This window comes from Thunnus maccoyii, chromosome 6 (genome assembly GCF_910596095.1).
Source record: "Thunnus maccoyii chromosome 6, fThuMac1.1, whole genome shotgun sequence".
Lineage (NCBI taxonomy): Eukaryota > Metazoa > Chordata > Actinopteri > Scombriformes > Scombridae > Thunnus > Thunnus maccoyii.
In genome coordinates, this window is record NC_056538.1 from 711,327 (window position 1) to 718,964 (window position 7,638).

The 7,638-nt window shown below is 36.7% G+C and overlaps 1 long non-coding RNA gene across 1 annotated transcript; it reads left to right on the top strand.

Annotated features, from left to right (window-relative positions):
- The first annotated feature begins 2,952 nt into the window (after nt 1-2,952).
- Nucleotides 2,953-4,131, top strand: LOC121899374. Its single transcript, XR_006096685.1, has 4 exons — nt 2,953-3,129; nt 3,253-3,468; nt 3,551-3,626; nt 3,726-4,131. It is a non-coding gene; the product is annotated as an uncharacterized LOC121899374 (long non-coding RNA).
- The last annotated feature ends 3,507 nt before the right edge of the window (nt 4,132-7,638 follow it).

Sequence of the window (7,638 nt, forward strand, 5' to 3'; positions counted from 1 at the left end):
CTGCGCGCGTCACGCGGAGAAAATAGGCAAGACCTCGAATCTCTAGATGACACAACACAGCAGCCACGCATGAGATGCACGTCTCACAGGGGCTGTGTGGCTGCTCTAACCTGTTAACATGGGTGCCGAAATGAAAAGCAAGAGGTTCCACGACGTCCCAGGCATAAGTGTGTGCAAAAACAAGCTCGTGCCCAATTGTCCTTAAACACTTTGCTACGCAATAGCGAAGACATTAAACAGCTAAATGGCTAAAATTAACAGCTAAAAAAAGCTAACGTTAATCACCAAACAGCAACAAAAAGGTGAGTTAACTAGGGCAAAGTATTATGATTAGGTGTTAATTCTTACAACCTTGGTCTGCAGCTAGTGAAAAATAACAACAGTGACATTGAGTGCTCCATTAGGAGGGCTTTGAAATTGCAATAATTCTGAAAGTTCGATCTTTAGACAACAGAAATCGAGGTCAGTGTCCTACAATCCATCAATAAAAAACTTGACTTACTGGTTACACTTTATGACGAAAGAAAAGAGCTTCGCTTGAGCCTGGAATTTGCCCACAAATACATTGAAAAGTTAGAACAGTCCAACGACTCCCTCCAAACCTCTGTCAAAACACTCAAGGAAAAAAAGGACTTGGTCACAAAAGAAAACAAAATAATGAAAGAAACCATATTGGACATTCAAACCAGAAGCATGCACGATAACCTGATCTTTTCCAGCATCCCCAAACACCCATCTGAAAATCCCGAAACACTGATCAAGAACTTCTTTAGAACCCAACTCAAACTCCCACCTGACACCGTAAACCAGATCACTTTCCACCGTGTCCTCTGTCTTGGCTCCCGCACTAACAAATCACCCCGACCCATCATCGCCAGACTAGAACATTTCAAACACAAGGAACTCATTAAAAGCAAAGGAAGAGAACCCAAAGGTACAAAATACGGACTCAACGATCAATTCCCATGCGAATTGAACGAACGTTGCAATACTCTCTACCCCATCCTGAAACAACACAGACAAAACAATAAATGTGCCAACCTGATTGTGGACAAATTATATATAGAAGAACAGCTCTACCGCGACACCAACACCACTCCCTGACTTTTCTGACTCACCATGACCCACTTAACTCTCTCATAACTCTCCCCTATCTCTCACTGTGTACGGCCATGCTTGCTTACATGTGTTTATGCAAGTGTTTATTGTTGTTTTTGTTGTTATTATTTCCCCCTCCCCCTCTCATTGCATGTTTGACATCTAGTGACAGCAGAGGCAAATATACACACACATACATACACACACACACACACACACACACACACACACACATATACCTCAAAACAAGCATCTACCAGGACACATCTTACCAATAATCTTGAATCATGGCTCCACTTAAATTCCTAAAATGGAATATATATGGGATTGGCTCATAAACTAAAAGGAATAAAATATTTATTCGCTTAAATCAAATAAATCCAGATATCTGCCTACTTCAAGAAACCCATATGTCAAATTCTAACAACCACAGATTAAAATCAACAGAATGTATCTGCTTCCTATAACTCAAGACAAAGAGGTGTATCCATACTGATTCACAAGAGAATCTCACTAACTCATATCTCCACCATCATCAACCCAGACGGCAGATTCATTATTTTAAACACATCAATTAACAGTACTAGTCTGACCATAGCAAATGTCTACGGACCCAACACAGATGACCCCGCCTTCTTTCATAGATTCTTCACATCATCATGCAGTTTTACAGACTCCAAAATGATCATTTGAGGTGATTTTAACACAGTTCTCAACCCACCAATAGACTGAACAGGAGCAGGATTTGATGACAGTTGGCGACTAAATAATCCAACAGCAAAAGAATTTTCATATTTCTCACCACTACATCACTCATTCTCTCATATAGACTTTTTCCTAACAAGTAAATCGATCATACAGGACATAACTGACACCTCAATTCACTCAATTACAATAAGTGATCATACCCCTATGGAGATAGATTTGTTTCATAATGATCTGTAAATATAAACACCTTCCACAAATACAAAAAAAAGATTTGTAAACTCACAAAAATATTTTGCAAATATAAAACCGATCTGCGAATACACAAACAAATTCCACAAAAAAAAAAAATATGTTAATACATTAAATCAACTTGCAGATAAATGAAAAGCATTTGTGAATATCTGCCTAACATTTATAATTTTCCAACACGCATTTGTGAACTCAGTTTTTATTTGTGTATTGAGAAAACATTTGTGGATCTCAGTTCTACGCTTGTGGATTTGCTTTTTACACACACAGTTTTGAAACAAATTTTCCACCGGTCTGAATGAAAATCCATACGTATCACTCGGCAATTTTCAGATAGCACCTAATCGCCTGCTGACAACATCATTTCCACATTTCAAAGTATGAGCTGTTTTTTTTTTTTTTTTAAATCAGCGATAAGTAACGTGCATTCATTGTTTTGTGTTAGGGTCACACAGTGATTATTAGTGTATGTTTATTTGTTCTATGTATATTATCTAGCTCTAGCTCATACTGTTTGAGTATGAAAGGCACGAGGATGCTTGTGGGCATGTTCAGCTCTCTAAAGTGGTGGCTTGGCTGCTTCTTCAGTTAGCAGTTATCAGCCACCTCATCCTTTATATTTTTCATTTATTCTTTCAAGTGGTATTAAAGTCACAAAGATCGTTATTAGTAGTGTATCCTTACAAATGTAGGTGTAATGTCTGTGTGAACCGCACCGTGCTTAGTTAGTCACGTTGTTTCAGTGAGGCTACGTTAAGATATGACAAGTGGCAACATCCTGGTTAAGGTCTTTGATAGAATGGCTGTTGGGTTTGTTAGCTGTTTTGGTTTAGAAATATCGTATTGTATTGTTCATTGTTAATATGTAATTACGCTAAGCTAACATTAGCTACTGAACCTACCACCCCGTCCTATTTGCCCTAACATTCCTCCTTTTGAAAGAGAGAATTCTTCTGTTCCCGCTTCTGCTGCTCTAAGTACAACTTTACTCCGCCCTGCTGCCAGCGTGGGTATGTCCGCTTCATCAACTCAGACCACACCAAATAATACAAGAGTACAGGAGGAGATGTCATGGTATTTGAGTCTAAAATTGGAACATATATATATACGATCTGAACATTATCCCATTCTTTATATGCTGCTGCTACTACTCTAACTCATTATCTCATTCTTCTACTTAATTTCTTATTACTTTAGACTTTTTCCTGGGCATTTCAGAAGAGGTGGACTGAAACCCAAAAGAGGACAAAAAAGATTTTCTCAGCCTCCGAAAGCCACAGATAAAAGCATAGCACTCACAGTGTTTGCTCTCCCAAGGCCAACAGGGAAAATTCCCATGGTCAATTCTGAGCTAAAGTTGATGTGTCAGTGAACGTGACTGCGTCAGTCCCAGAGGAATCTGACCATAATCAGGTGAAAACAACTTTAACGTTTTTATTTTTGAATTGTAATGCATTCATATATTGCTCTAAACTATTTGCATGCTTTGATTTAGAGTCGTTGGCTCTTTCAACAGGAATTTACCAAACTACAGGCTCTAGATGGTGATTGGCTCTTTTATAAGGCTTCAGGTAGAGCTTTTATATTAATATTGTGAATACGTTAATATTTGTTAACACATTTTAACATTTGTTGTCACAATTAATTAACATATCATATTGTTATTTAAGGTGGCAGTGGCCAAAGGAACCTGTCACTGTCTATTCCAGAATTGGAGGGGTACACTGGCAAACAGCCAAAAACAATTTCCAATGGAGGAAAGGGCATCTTTAAGGGCATCCTGATCTCCATTGCATCATGATGATTACTTGAATTACAGTTTTACAGATTGCATTGCTCTTCAATTGATTGATCCATTTATAATGCCTTCACATTGTGTATTTTCAGCTTGGAAAAGTGTTGCTGACCCTCATAGGTCGACTGAAGAGTTCAGGAGGTATTTGCTTGGCCATAAAGAGGAGATGCCTCCTCTTCGGTTAAGCATTGATATCCATGAAGTTGTGGATAAGAAGGAGATGGCCATAATCGGCTTCTATAAGAGCAGCCACACTGACTGGGCGAGGCCCTTAAGATGCATGTTAGAAGGTACATACTACATATTTTGTTGATTTCATTTTGGTTTGGTTGTCTCTCTAGATCATCACTTAAAGGTATAATATGTAATTATTCCACATTAAAATGTCTAAAAACAACTAGACCTATGTTATATATGTTGTTGAGTTGTGTACTTACATTATCCCAAATGTTTCCAACAATTTTCAAACCCAGAGAAATCTGTAATTTAATCAAAGTAACGGACCGTTTCATTTGGTCACATGTCAATGGCGTCATACCTCCTCTACCAAAGAGTAAACACGCACAAGATGCATACGGCGGCGCTGTGTTTGTCCGCTACAATGGCGTCTACCAAAGAGTAACTTACACACATACACTGTAAAACCCGATAAGTTAATATAACTTAAAATAATTGTTGAAACAGATTACATCGAAAATTTTAAGTGATAATTATTCCATTTTCTAAGTTAAAGAAACATACTTGTTCAAGTAGTTTTTACTAAGTAATTTCTAGTGACACATACTCAATATTTTAAGTTACATAAACTTTCTTACTTACATCATTATTACTCAGTATTTTGTTTTCAGACTACTAATAAAAATCAAGTATAGCTAACCGTAAAATTTTTGTTACTTAACCAGAAAATGTTTCATTTCTTGGTAAAGCTATTTTCACTTTATGTGAACTTAACTTGTTTAAGTTCAACAAAGTTGTACAATCCTCCCTATACTTAAATATTTCACTTGAAATTTTAACTCAAAATTCCATGTGAAGCAACTTAATTTTTTTTTTGAAACTGATTACATCAATTTTATTAAGTAGATTTGACTAAAAAATACAAACATATTTTGAGTAAACATTAAAAACACATTAACACAGATGATTCAAATGCAAGTTACTATTTTATTTAGTAACCAAAAACATTTTACACTGAAATTAGCACGATAACACCTTCAAAAACAGTGCAGGGGCCTTTGGGAAATTACTTTTTTCCCCAAACTATAGAAGTGGACAATATGTATATACTCCTATAATGGTACATGCCAATTTTTATCATGATATTAATATACAATCGTGGCAAGTTAAAAACATTTTTGTACGTTTCCTGACAAGGAAAGGCAATTGATACCAAAATTATCCAAATATTGCCATAAACCGTTCTGTTCACCAATTTTTCAGTTTGCTTATAATGGCCGCATATTAAAAAGAGTTACATGACAATGAATATTAAGGCAATATCTCTGCTGGTTGACAACTTTCACGTTATACATCAATATCTTGCCCTATACGCTTCCATTCAGTGCAAAAACAGGAACAGTAACATTGAACAATAGTGCAAGGGCCTAACAAAATGGCCTGACAAAAGAACCACATAGTGGACAACCGCATGGTATGGGATCTTACCAGTACAGAATGAGTTTTCTTGAACATTAACACATTCAAAATTGAACAATAAAAATCTTTGAAAAACACATCTCTAAGATGTTTTAAAACAGGAACAAACTACTCCACTGCCAAAAGTTCATTTTTGAGGCTCAAGACCCTGGGTCTCATGTTTCCATCCTCCAGACCCATCAAGACTTTCTGAGTGAAGTCAAAAGTATTTGCCATGTCTTTTGGGTAATTCAGATGCAGTGCATAAATCAGTGCGAAAAGCACTACAAATGCGTCAGCGAATGTGGGAAAATCAATGACTGTTTTACCCTCGAGCACGACCGCAACCTTCTCTGGGCAGAGGTACATGGCATCTGAAGTGGCACTGATCAAGAGCCCAACCGGTAAGTCACCAATGTCTGGTTCAGACTGCGCCACCTGCAGACAACAACAGAAGGGTTACCTTAGGCCCTAGACTCCCTCAGCTATTTCTAAAGGGTGATTGCTGAAAAATATATCAGTGGCTTATCAGAAGACAAATAGCAGTAAAAAAAAAAAATTACAATCTATGAATGTGATTTGATTCACCATATGTAACATAAAATAAAAAATAAGCAATTAATCTTTTAGGGGCGAGTGTACATTTTGTTGACACATGGCATAGCAACTATGGCATTTATTAAGATAAACCTGAAACTTGGTAATATTACCATTGCTTCAAGGGCAGGATTTCAGCATTACAAAAAAAAGGTAGCACTATGGAATTTCCATGGTACTGTTTATTTTCATGTAACTATAGATTTGACTAATTTACACTGGAGTTTGCAGTCCAAGTGACAACAGTGAGAAATGGCCGCTTAATATTTAAGCATACTGAAGCAAACTGAAGCTTGGAATAGATCATGAAATTGTATATTTTGGAGAGTATGAATGATTCAGGCAAACAGAAATTGGGCTAGAACCAGTTATTAAGTTATCAAAATTATCAATATCCATACAATATGGTAAATTTGAATGGCATGTACTCAGAATTGTTTTCTCCAAGATGTGGATTTTCATTCATTCACACAGTGGCAGAGGCATTATTTTTGATTAATAAAATGAATAGACATTTATTAATCATGTTCAGTCCAGTTATTTATTATACCTCATTCCAGTCTACAAATCTTTGAATGTGTACTGTGATCGTAACCTTAACCCCCAAGAAAAACATAACATTAATTAAAGCAGGATTTATTGCATATGGAAACATCGTAATTTCAAAGACACCCATGATTGAAAAGCATATTCAACACATGCCTGTTTTCTGATTTGTGTCCATTCTATTCATATGACTATAATTTTAATGGTAATATTCAAACTCTGAAATTTTTCAACTTGTATAATCAGTGATTTACTGGATTAGAGTAACAAAGAAATTTGACTCTTTGATCAAAATAAATATACTGACTTACATCCCATTGCTTGAGAAATCCAGAGTCGTCATCATGCAGATATGCAGGGAGAGCACGGAGAACAGCAGCACGTCTGACATGAACATCAACTTGTTCCTTGGGAGCAAGAACATATTCTTGCCTTACTATGGCTGGTAAACAGCATAGCCACACAACACTATATTAAAACAAATAGCCCTACCAAAATTCTACCAAAGATAAACCAAAATCTACTGTAACATAATTATAAAGCACCAAGAAGCTTAAACAACTTACCTGGAGGTCATACATCTGGAAGATCCGACTGAGGACTTCAGCTGCTTTCCCTGTCCGTGCAGCTTTCCTCCTGAACAAGCGCTGAAGACGTGGGGCATGTCGATCCAACTCAGCATAGAAGCAGTTCTTTAGGTTGATGTTTGAGATTCTGTGAAACTCAGCACAGATCTGCAAAAACATAAAATGACTTAAGTCAGCGTATAGTGTGTGTTCTTTCTGAAAAGGAAAAATAAAAAACAGCAATAAAAAAATGACACTACCAACCCATGTAGGGTATGTTAATCTACATTTGAGTAAAACTATTCATGTCCTCACAGACAAAGTCATGTAAAAGAATTATATGTGATAGATCTGCTCAAATAGGTGTAGTACAAAAAATGTCTTTACTTGTGACTCCATTTTGAGTGCAGGCCAGCGTTCCAGGATCTCATCAACAGAGGGATC